The sequence below is a fragment of the Citrus clementina genome, unplaced genomic scaffold (assembly GCF_000493195.1).
Source record: "Citrus clementina cultivar Clemenules unplaced genomic scaffold, Citrus_clementina_v1.0 scaffold_9, whole genome shotgun sequence".
NCBI lineage: Eukaryota > Viridiplantae > Streptophyta > Magnoliopsida > Sapindales > Rutaceae > Citrus > Citrus x clementina.
The window spans coordinates 9,619,973-9,632,379 of NW_006261964.1; the positions used below are offsets into that span (position 1 = coordinate 9,619,973).

General features: G+C 35.6%; 1 non-coding gene across 1 annotated transcript; it reads left to right on the top strand.

Annotated features, from left to right (window-relative positions):
- Positions 1 to 11,398: 11,398 nt before the first annotated feature.
- Positions 11,399 to 11,502, top strand: LOC112095460. Its single transcript, XR_002903825.1, has one exon. It is a non-coding gene; the product is annotated as a small nucleolar RNA R71 (small nucleolar RNA).
- Positions 11,503 to 12,407: the final 905 nt, after the last annotated feature.

Sequence of the window (12,407 nt, forward strand, 5' to 3'; positions counted from 1 at the left end):
TGAAGTGCTTCATCTATTTTCGATTGATGTTTTTTAAAACAAAATGCCACGTGTCTATTCAAAGTCAAAGTCCATGATTGGTATCATGCTTTTAAAATTGCACTGCAATGCATGCACTTTGCCTTTTGTTCTCCATTAACTATTATTTTTGTAAAGTGCTCCCAAGCATTAGAGACTTTCTTCCTTTCTCTTCTTATTATTCACGGTTGACACTGAAATTTCCTCAACCTCATTATCAGTTTTATCTTCGACATTACGAGATAAAACTAGAGCACTCAATGAATTGATTTCCATGTTGTCCGACATTGCATTGCTCTGCTGTTACAATAGCAAAGAAATTAAGGAGACTGTCAAAAACTTGTGCAAGTCAGTTCCTATATTTCTCTCTATAATTTTATTGCACAATTAATGATTTTTCCCCATAAATTACCAATCGTATGTGCTGCGACTATATTTTTGTGATAATGGAATATAACACCTATTATTACAATCAAAATTCAAAAATTAGCTCTTATTACTGTATTATATATGTTTATTATCATAAAAAAATCAGCTCCTATGTTTATTATCTAAAATCAACTCAAGCATAGCATAAAAAAAAAATACAAAGCATATATAAAACAGTATAACACCAAATAATAATAATAATAATTTCATGATTTTTTTTAACTAAGTCAGAAAAATTATATGAAAGGCAAAATGAAGAAGTAAAAAATCAATACCTGGTGGTTGAGGCTAACAGACTATGATGGCAAAGCAATGGCGGTTGAGGAAGTGACGATGGAGACGGTGGCTGTCACAGCAGAAGAGTGGGTTGCATGAACGTCACTATAGGCTGTGACAGAGGCACTAGGGATAGAGCAACTGAGCAAAGTTGCAAGCCAAGGCTAGCAAGTCGGCAACCGAGAAGAGATGATGTCGACAGTGGGTGGTGGCTACTACTGGCTTGGAGCATTGGTGGTGCGGTAGCCGGTGGTAGGCTAGCAGCACTGTTGCTTATGCTTTTCAAATTAGGGATTGAATTTCATGATTCGGGTATTTGAGTTTGGGTTTTAATTTTGGTATTTATATATATATATATTTTAATTTATTAAGAAACTACATCTGGGTCACAGGGTTTTGGTGCTGAGCCCGAAACTGTGCCCAGAAATGTTTGGGTTTCAGGATTTCATGCCCAAATTCATTTTTTTAGTATATGCTGGATTGGTCGGGTCTGGTCTGGGTATATTCTTTTTTGACACCCCTGCTCAAAATGAGAGTTCTAAGCAATTTTCTTATTAAAAAAACTACAAATAAATTAAACAAGCATGATGAGCTTATTCATTGTCATGGCCAAACTTCGCCCATACTCACTGCCAATTAAAACCCATCATTAGACTTATCAGATGCTGCCAATCGAACCCAAACCTTTGCTTCTGCCATTCATTCACAAAAATAAAAAATTACAAGAAAATGAAAGAAAGAAAGAAAGAACCATGGAACAATGACTAAAGATTTTTTTTTAAAAAAAAAATTACTAATGGGGAACACAATAAAAGAGACATTTTTTATTAATATAAAATATATCCTGCCTAGAATCAAAAGTAGAAATCAAAACAATACCTATAACAATTATAAGTAATTAATCTATCGTCCTACATTGTATAACAACCTCTATTGGGAGATCTGAAAAATTCTTAGATTAAATTAAAAATTAAATTCAACTCTTCAACTTCCAAAATTTTTTATCCCTAAATTTTTCTCATTTCCCAAATTTTAAAATTCGAAACTGAAATGCAAAATTATCTTAAATATTATTCTTAGTTACATGACTTCCAAAGCCAAGTTTCAATGTTAATATTTCAGAAATTAAGCACGCTTTATTTAACAGGCTCTATTTAGTTTCAAATGTGAATATTCAAATTTTATCAATAAAATATACTATATTTGGCATCCAACTATGTATATCTATTGGATAAAACATATGAATCCTTAAAATCAAAATGGATGTTTGTATGGCAAATGAAAAAGCCAGTATGACATACAAAACATATTCAAATAAAATAAACTTACCAAATTTATTTTCTCGCAAAGTCAAATTTATATATATGGAATCCTAACCACAAGTCCACAACTAAACATGTGATTAACAATTTGATGTAGGATGTTATTTTATGATTTTAGAATTTTTATTATTTTAGGATTTTCTATTTTAATCAGAGTCAATTATGATATATGTCTTAGTCTTTTGTTTCTATAGCAATTGTGATTTATTTCCCTTTTAAGTTAACTTATAGAAGTAGGTTTGCTCAAAATCTCTATTCTAGAGTCGTTTGGATTAGAACGTCTTCTAATCTCACTTCGTGTGTTATTAATATCTCATTGAATTGTTTGGACTATTGTTGAGTGTTAGAAAATGTATACTTATAAAGGAGAAAATCATCATTTTACACTTCAAGTTTTACTAACACCCTTACTTTTATGTATTTAACCTTCTTTTGATTTAATTCCGTGTGTTTTATTTTAATTAAGTATTTTATGTATTTTAGGGGCATCATAGTCATTTCACAATAAACGAGAGATCAGATGGCAAAACGAACATCATTTTTGAACTCAGGACGGTCGAAAACCTTAGGAGGAGCATAAAAGGAAAAACGGCACTGTTCACATGTACGGTACTGTCTACGTTACTGTTCACGACACTGTTCACATAGACGGATCGATGACGTGACATTGACTGATGATGTGGCATTGACTGATGAGGTGTCACGATCTTGTTGGACTAAAATTCTTATGTACTGTTGATGGTGACGTGGCAGCATATCAGTGGACCAAAAATCTCACGTACGGTACATGCATCACACAGGATTATTTTCAACCAAACCGCGTCACTGTTCAACCCAGGTCAAACTGTGTTACTGTTCATCCGCGTGGTCAAACTGCGTACTGTTGACTGATGACGTGGCGCAATCCTGAGCGTCCAAACTATTTTTAATCCGATGGCCATGATTTACTCCATGTATCTATAAAAAGAGGGCCTCCCCCCCTAATTTGATATCTCTGAATCCATTTTTGGGATCCATTTTCTGTAATTCTTTCTCCATATTATATTTTCTATGTATTTTAATAAATTTCCATTTTGCCCCTAGTTCAATTATGAGTAGCTAATTTTCTTTTAAGCTTGGGTTGAAGGTGAAGTCTCAACATGTGTCATGGGCTTTATTTGGTAAATTTATTTTCTTTTCCCTTCTAGTTTTTGTGGACGTTTTGACTTCTCGTCGACAAATAATAATAATCTTGTCTAGATACCGCCTTGGTTACACCGGCTCTCTAGTACAAGGTTATTATTATTTGGCACGATAAGTCCTTAGCACCATATTGATTAGAGCGTGGTTCATGAGGTGTGGATTCCCCCCTCATGATTTAATTGGCATTAATAAGGATTATTTAGCCCATGATGCATGTTGATACGGATCCAAATACCCAAGTACGTCATCTCAATAGATTTCACTTCAATTTATTCTTGCCATCTTAATTCGAAATTTAGGATAATTCAAATCATTTTCACCACAAATCCAACCACCCATTTAGAAAATTAATTCTACACACAATTAAAATCTACTTCCTCTTGGGATCGACACTCGTCACCATTGATCTATACTACAAGAGATTCGTGCACTTGCGAGGTCAATAAAATTTGCACAACAAGTTTTTGGCGCCGTTGCCGGGGAGGTAAATTATTTTAATGTGTAGAATTAATTTTTGTGAATAATTTCTTTTATTTGTTTTCTTGTATTTTTTTTCTTATTAAAAAAAAAAAAAAGTGAATCTGCATTTAGAGGTAATAATTTCTTTTCTTTCTCTATTCTTTACAATTCTGCAATTTAATTTTTAAGTTATTTTTCTTTGTAATTTTTTTATTAATTTATTTTTAGTTAATTTATTTTCACGTATTTTTTTTAGTGTATTTTTATAGTAAGGTTGTAATAGCGCAATAAGGTTAGTATCGTAATTTCTCCCTCTTCTTTATTTTTATTTGTTTTCTTCCCATCTTTATTTTTATTTTATTTGTTTTGCATGCATGGTCGTAGGTCATTATTACCTAATCTTGAACCTATAGACCTTGAACTAGAAAAAACACTTCGCACACACAAGCACATTAAAAATAAATTTGGAATGGATTTACAAGCACCACAAGAGAGACCATTTAAGGACTATTTTAGTCCCTTAGCTAATTTGAGCACATCCTGTATAAGATACCCAAATGTAGCTGCTAGGAGTTTTGAACTAAAACCTAGTGTGCTAAATTGTCTCCCCACATTCTATGGCTTAGAAAATAAGGACTCATATAATCATCTGAATGATTTTCATGCTATTTGTCAAACATTTAAATATGAGAATTTTTCAGATGATGATGTAAAACTTAGAATATTCCCATTTTCTTTAAAGGATAGAGCTCGTTCATGGCTTAATACATTACTTGCTAATAGCATTGCATCATGGGAACAAATGGTAACGAAATTTTTGAATAAATATTTCCCAGTGCATAAAACCAATGCTATTCGCAGGAAAAATTCAGAGTTTACCCAGAGAGAAGACGAGCAGTTTTTCGAAACATGGGAGCGATTCAATGGGCTACTCTTGAAGTGTCCACATCATGGGTACGAGAAATGGCACCAATGCCAATACGTTTTGGAGGGATTATTGCGGAATGTGCAAGAATGGCTAATGGCAACAAGTGGAGGAGAGCTAATGCCAAAAAGTGCATCAGAGATTTGAGAATTCTTCCAGCGACAAGTGGATAATTCCCAACAACGGAGTCGATCACTCAGGAATACTAGAAGAATTAAGGGAGTAAATGAGGTTCACATTGGCGAGTCAAGTTCAGAATTAAAGAAGTCAAAGCGATAGTTGAAGGTCTCTCTCGACAAATAGCATCGTTATCGACTGCTAAATCAACAGAGCCACATGACAATGACTTATACTCAGATCAAGCCAATGCCATAGGTGTAATGAGAAAACTATCGAATTACAACCCATACTCCAACACATATAACCCTGGATGGAGAGACCACCCAAATTTTTCATTGTCTCAAGGATTCCAACAGAATGGACCGGCAGCTCCAGCCCCACCAATTCCACAAAATCCTCAAGCCTCTCAGCCCCCATTTAGACCATACAATCAAAACCAGAACTACTCACAACCCAGACCATGGGAGGATGCATTCCAGAATTTCAAGAATGTTACTCACTCCACGATTGAGCAACATAACCGCACTATTGATGGGCTACGAAATGAGTTGAGTGCAGGCTTCAACTCACAAGCTCAATCAGTTTCAAGCCTCGAGAAGATGGTGGGACAACTTGCTTTTTCAGTTCAGACCTTGGCAATGACTGTTGAGAAAGGCAAGTTTCCAAGTCAACCAGTGCCTAATCTTAAAGAAAAGCATGAAGCAAGTACCAGTTCACCACAGCAGCATGGAGAGGTTAAAGCAGTCATGACCTTGCGAAAAGGAAAAGAAGTCCACAACAAAGTGGAAATGCCGGTGACAAAAGAAAATCAAATTGTACCTGTGAATGTTGAGGACTCACCACCGGAAGAGAAAGAAGAAACCAACCTACGAGAATACGTTCCGAAAGCTCCATTTCCTCAGAGGTTAGCGAAAGGAAAGAAGGGAAAATCCACAGGTGAGATTCTTGAAATCTTCAAACAGGTAAGTGTTAACATCCCTTTACTTGATGCTATAAAACAAATTCCATCTTATGCCAAGTTTCTTAAAGACATTTGTACTAAAAAGAGAAACATTCATGTTCAAAAGAAGGCATTTTTAATAGAAAATGTTAGTTCTATACTCCAACACAAAATTCCTCTAAAACGCAAAGACCCAGGCTCCCCCACTATCTCATGTAGTATAGGGAACCACACAATTGAGAATGCTTTGTTGGATTTAGGAGCTAGTGTAAATCTGTTGCCTTACTTAGTATTTTTGAAACTTGGACTTGGAGAATTACACCCAACTCCAGTGGTGTTACAGCTTGCAGATCGGTCCACGAAAATACCTCGTGGTATTGTGGAGGACGTGCTTATCCAGGTAGACAAGTTTTATTTTCCTGTTGATTTCATTGTTATTGACACTCAACCAATACAGGATTCAAGGAAGCACATCCCCATTATTCTAGGCCAACCTTTCTTGGCAAATACGGATGCTCACATTCAATGCAGGACTGGAAATATGCAGTTGTCCTTCGGCAACATGACTATGGAGCTGAACATTTTCAACATTGCCAAACAACCTCACAATGCAGATGATGAAATTGTTGATGTGGATTTAATTGAAGCATTAGTTGATGACACTTTTCTTTCAAACCTTAGTGATGACCCTTTACAAACATGTTTAACTCACTTTGGTTTGGATTTTGATATTGACAGATCAGTCAATGAGGTCAACGCCCTACTTGACTCAGCACCATCCATAGACACTGATAAATGGAAGTCAAGAGTTGAGCAATTAGCACCATCAGAGAAGAAACTCATTCAATCATCAGAATCACCACCGAAACTCAAGCTCAAACCATTACCCAACACTTTGGAATATGCATTTTTTGGAGAAGAAAGTACTCTACCGGTAATCATCTCATCATCCCTAAATGACGAACAAAAAGGTAAGTTGTTGGATGTTTTAAAAGAGCACAAAGGAGCATTAGGATGGACCATAGCAGACATTAAAGGTATAAACCCAGTAGACTGCATGCATTACATTCACCTTGATGAAAATGCTAAACCTACTAGGGAAATGCAACGTCGGTTAAATCCTAACATGAAAGAAGTTGTTAGAACTGAAGTCCTTAAGCTATTAGATGCAGGTATCATTTACCCAATTTCTGATAGTTCATGGGTCAGTCCTGTATAAGTTGTCCCCAAAAAGTCAGGAGTCACAGTAGTTATGAATGCCGATAATGAATTGATACCCACTAGAGTGACTACATGATGGCGTGTATGCATTGATTATAGAAAGTTGAATTATGTCACACGTAAAGACCATTTTTCTTTACCATTTATCAATCAAATGCTTGATAGATTAGCAGGCCATGAATTTTATTGCTTTCTAGATGGCTACTCAGGATACAATCAGATTTCCATAGCACCAAAAGATCAAGAGAAGACCACTTTCACTCGCCCTTTTGGCACTTTTGCATATAGGAGAATGCCATTTGGATTATGTAATGCACCTGCTATATTTCAACGATGCATGTTAAGCATTTCTTCTGATATGGTTGAACGATTCCTTGAAGTCTTTATGGATGATTTTTCTGTCTTTGGTGACTCGTTTGATCAATGTTTACATCATCTAACACTAGTTCTACAGAGATGTATCGAAAAGAACTTAGTCTTAAATTGAGAGAAGTGTCATTTTATGGTAAAACAATGTATTGTTCTCGGTCACATCATTTCGAGCAAAAGTATTGAGGTTGACAAAGCCAAGGTGGATCTCATTTCTAATCTTCCTCCACCCAAAACAGTTGAAGAAATAAGATCTTTCTTTGGGCATGCTGGTTTCTATAGACGTTTCATTAAAGATTTTAGCAAAGTTTCTAGACCCTTATGCAATTTACTTGCTAAGGATGTACCTTTTATCTTTAATGATTCATGTCTTGTGGCTTTTGAAAAATTAAAGCAATTGTTGATATCGTTACCCATCATTCAGGCCCCAAACTGGAGCTTACCATTTAAACTCATGTGTGATGCATCTGATTATGCAGTAGGAGCAGTATTAGGACAAAGAATTGATCGAATTCCTCATGTTATTTATTATGCTAGTATGACATTGAATGATGCACAGTTGAACTATTCAACTACTGAAAAAGAAATGCTAGCCGTAGTGTTTTGCTTTGGAAAAATTTCGATCTTATTGGTTGTAAAATAATTGTGTTCACAGATCATGCTGCTCTTAAATATCTTCTCACAAAGAAAGATGCAAAAGCTAGACTAATTCGTTGAGTGTTACTTTTGTAGGAATTCCACTTGGAATTTAAAGATAAGAAAGGCATAGAAAATGTTGTGGCAGACCATCTCTCTCGTCTCTATTTTGACACAATTACAGAGCCATTAACATTGAATGAGTCATTCCCAAATGAACAATTGATGAGTGTGAAAGTATTACCATGGTATGCTGATATTGTTAATTATCTTGTTACAAGTCAACTTCCAGAGCATTGGACCAAGCAAAACAAGGCTAAATTCTTTGCGGAAATAAAGATTTTCTTTTGGGATGACCCGTATTTGTTCAAGTATTGTGCAGATCAAATTGTTAGGCGATGTGTCCCAGAAAGTGAAATTCAGAATATCCTTTCATTCTGCCATGAACAAGCTTGTGGAGGCCATTTCAGTGCTAAGAAAACAACTACTAAAGTTTACAATGTGGTTTCTATTGGCCAACTATATCTCAAGACACTTACACTTTATGTTCTTCATGTGATAGGTGTCAACGAATGGGGAGCATTACATGAAGGAACATGATGCCATTAAATCAAATTTTAGTAATTGAGATTTTTGATGTGTGGGGTATCGACTTCATGGGTCTCTTTCCCCCTTTTTTTGGCCATCAATACATATTGGTTGCTCTTGACTACGTATCGAAATGGGTAGAAGTAATTCCATGTAGAACCAATGATCACAAGGTGGTGATAGGATTTTTTAAAAGCAACATTGTTTCATGCTTTGGATTCCCTCGAGCAATAATCAGTGATGGTGGTGCCCACTTTTGTAACAAAGCATTCAAAACGTTTTTGACAAAGTATTCAATCACTCACAAAGTGGCAACCCCATATCATCCGCAAACCAGTGGCCAAGTTGAGATCTCCAATCGAGAAATAAAGCACATATTAGAAAAGATGGTGAGGCCGGACAGAAAAGGTTGGTTATTAAGACTTGATGATGCATTATGGGCATATAGAACGGCTTTCAAGACCTCGATTGGGATGTCACCCTACAGGCTAGTGTATGGAAAAGCTTGCCACCTACCTGTGGAACTCGAGCATCGTGCATATTGGGCTATCAAGAAATTCAACTTTGACATGCAACAAGCCAACTCAGAAAAAAGATTACATCTGGGAGAACTTGAAGAAATTCACAATGATGCATACGAAAATGCCAAGATTTACAAGAAACGAATGAAAGTCTTCCATGACAAGTAAATTATGAGAAAATCGTTCACTCCAGGTCAGAAAGTGCTTTTATTCAATTCTCGCTTGCACCTATTTCCAGGTAAGTTACGCTCTCGATGGTCTGGCCCCTTTATTGTTCATACTGTTTTTCCATATGGGGCAATTGAAATTAAGGACCCAAAGAACGGTGTCACGTTTAAAGTTAATGGTCAAAGATTAAAGCCATATCTAGAGTACCAACCACATGGAGAGGACATCGAAATAAATTTGAGTGACCCACCAGATTTGAATTGATTTTTTTTTTCTTTTCTTTTCGGTGATTTGATTTTTTTCTTTCTTTTTATTATTCTTTTGCTAATTGAAATTGTTTTTGCATAAGTGTGTTTGTTTAACAATTAAGTTTTTTTTTCTTATCATTATTAATCATGAGTACCATACTTAAACCGTTCCTCCTTAACATTCTTAAGCCACTTCAACGTGTAAAATCTCATCTCAAAAGGCAGATTTCATTTTGTAAGACACATCATATTTGGGCTCTGCAACCACTAGAGTTAGTATCCTATGTTGAGGGTTTAGAAAACCAACTCAGAGACATTGAAAAAAGTATTTACGACATCCAGTTGGAGCTTGAGGTAAATTCAATAAGAGGACGATTTTAATTTTCTTTGTGTGTTTTAATTTGTTTTTCTGTTTGTGTGCTTTAGTTTGTTACCCCGGTGAAGTGGCAGATAACGGTACTCTGTGACAATCAAGTCGGTTACTTCAGTTTCCCATAATAACTGATAATCTGAGGCGAATGTATAGACAGAAACGAGATTCTAGCGAAGCTTCACAAGCGATTCCCTTCACTTCCTCAGAATGCCCTCCTTACAATCTATAAAGCCTGGTCCGAACGCATGCGATTGCTCATGAGGAATAACATACCTGCTGACATCTGTTGGTTAATCGAGGCTAAAGTACGATTGGCAGGTGAGTTACCTCTAAAATTTATTGCATACATGCCTGGTTGTGGTAAAGGAAATTATATAAGATAACGACGAGCTCGAAGAATTTCTGTTGCTTGTCATAAGTGTGCTATAATGAGTTGCGATAAAAAACCATGTTCTTTAGGAATGATGTCTGATAACAGAGAAGATAAGATTCAATTCATTAAGGAGGGCTTGAATAAGGAGTCATTGGATAATATCCTTCTGTCTCTTGAAACGCATCCCAGTGGATATGTGCAAGGAGCGATTCTCCAGTTATGGCCATTATTCCAGAAAGAGCATGCACAATATAGTCTCAGGAATCTGACTATAAACGACCATGTTTGCCAGTTTATAAGAAAACTGGATGGGAAACCCATCCTCGACCCATAGAGGGCGCTCAATCTGTTTCTGGACGTAAAACTAGAGGAAGATGTGAGCCACAGTCGCAACTACCTGTAAATATCCTTTTACTTCACTGTTATTTTATTTCACTATTGTTTTATCATTTGCATTATTGTCTTTAATAATTTTATTTTATCATTGTTTCTTTTTCTTTTTACTATTTCCTTTTTGACTCGCTAGCCATGTGCTTTACGCGTTATTTGACACTGACATGCCACCTCATACACAGTTGTGATCCACTGTCACCAAGATTCTTAAATAAGACTTTTTGTTAAGCACTTACAAATTGTTTTTGAGAAATATTCCAATGGCAGCTACTTCCAATAGACAATTCAAGAACATTTGTGTGCTTTCTGGATTTAACTATGGCAAACATAAAGAGTTCATTGAGGCAGCCATAGATCTTAGTCGAAGTATAGCAGAGAGAAAATTACACTTAGTGTATGGGGGAGGTAACCGAGGGTTATCAAAATTGGTCTCAGAAGCTGCTTTTGTCAGAGGAAGCCAAGTTTTAGGCATCATCCCAAGAGTCCTAAAATCTTTGGGCAGTTTGTCTAACTCACCGACTGGAGAAGAGTTAGTCGTCTTAGGTATGCAAGAAATAATAACTGAAATGCTTAATCATGCTAATGCTTTTATTCTCCTTGACTTCTTTGATTCCCGAAGTTGACTCGCCAATTTGAACCTCATTCACTCCTTTAATTCTTCTAGTAGTCCTGAGTGATCGACTCCGTTGTTGGGAATTATCTGCTTGTCGCTGGAAGAATTCCCAAATCTCTGATGCACTTTTTGACATTAGCTCTCCTCCACTCGTTGCCATTAGCCATTCTTGCACATTCGGCAATAATCCCTCCAAAAAGTATTGGCATTGGTGCCATTTCTCATACCCATGATGTGGACACTTCAAGAGTAGCCCATTGAATCGCTCCCATGTTTCGAAAAATTGCTCGTCCTCCCTTTGTGTAAACTCTGAAATTTCCTTGCGAATAGCATTGGTTTTATGCACTGGGAAATATTTATTCAAAAATTTCGTTACCATTTGTTCCCATGATGCAATGCTATTAGCAGGCAATGTATTAAGCCATGAACGAGCTCTATCCTTTAAAGAAAATGGGAATAGTCTAAGTTTAACATCATCGTCTGAAAAATTTTCATATTTAAAAGTTTGACAAATGACATGAAAATCATTCAGATGATTATATGGATCCTCATTTTCTAGGCCATAAAATGTGGGGAGACAATTTAGCACACTAGGTTTTAATTCGAAACTCCTAGCAGCTACATTTGGGTATCTTATGCATGATGTGCTTAAATTAGCTAAAGGACTGAAGTAGTCCTTAAATGGCCTCTCCTGTGGTTGCAAATCCATTTTATTTTTAATTTGTTTGTGTGTGCGAAGTGTTCTTTCTAGTTCAAAGTCTATAGGTTCAAGATTAGGTAATAATGACCTACGACCATGCATGCAAAACAAATAAAAAAATAAAGATGGGAACAAAAAAATAAAAATAAAAATAAAGAAGAGGGAGAAATTACGATACTAACCTTATTGCGCTATTACAACCTTTCTATAAAAATACACAAAAACAAATACGTGAAATTAACTAAAAATTAAATTAAAACTTAATAAAGAAAATTAAATTAAGATAAACAAAAATTACAAAGAAAAATAACTTAAAAATTAAATTGCATAATTGTCAAGAATAGAGAAAGAAAATAAATACTAACCTCTAAATGCAGATTCACTTTTTTTTCTTTTTCTTTTTTTTTAAAAAAAAATACAAGACAACAATTTAAAAGAAATTATTCACACAAATTAATTCTATGAATTAAAATTACTTACCTCCCCGGCAACGGCGCCAAAAACTTGTTGTGCAAATTTTAATGTACTCGCAA